We start from the raw sequence: 564 nt of genomic DNA on the forward strand, positions 1-564 counted from the left end.
TTTTTTTTTGCTAAATCAAGCTTATATTGTAAACAAGACAAAACAGTGAGGGCGTGTTGCGGTCAACAGGAGAGAGGGACGGAAAGAGAAGTCTCAGCAGCAAGGAAACAGTCCTTACAAAGTAGCTCTCTTGTGGCTTTATCATGTGTCAGTGTGAAGGACCCAACGTGGTGAGTGAAGTAAAAGAGATCCACGCAGTGGTGTCAGAGCAGAGTCCTGGCTGCCGGAACACTCAGGCAGCTCTGGAGCATGACACTGGCTCTGCCGACAAGGATTGCTGTGGCTGAACATCAAGTCCCAGTGGACTGTCCTTTGTTCTGGTTTGTGTTTCTCCTCTCCCAGTTTTGTGGGTAGATCTCTTCCTTCTTAGCGGTGAGCGGGATAAACCGCGGTTACTAGCTTTGTTCATGTGTTGTGTCCGTTTGCAACTCCCCGACTCCCACTTTGACCAGGGGCAAAAATAGAATGAGAAATCAAGTAAGAAACAGCCCAACAAAAACCAGTGCCAATCTCAGGAAGGATCAACTGTCTGCTTTTCTGACGTGGAAGGTGAGGACCGCTCTT

Source organism: Nestor notabilis, unplaced genomic scaffold (assembly GCF_000696875.1).
Source record: "Nestor notabilis isolate BGI_N333 unplaced genomic scaffold, ASM69687v1 scaffold5096, whole genome shotgun sequence".
Classification (NCBI taxonomy): domain Eukaryota; kingdom Metazoa; phylum Chordata; class Aves; order Psittaciformes; family Psittacidae; genus Nestor; species Nestor notabilis.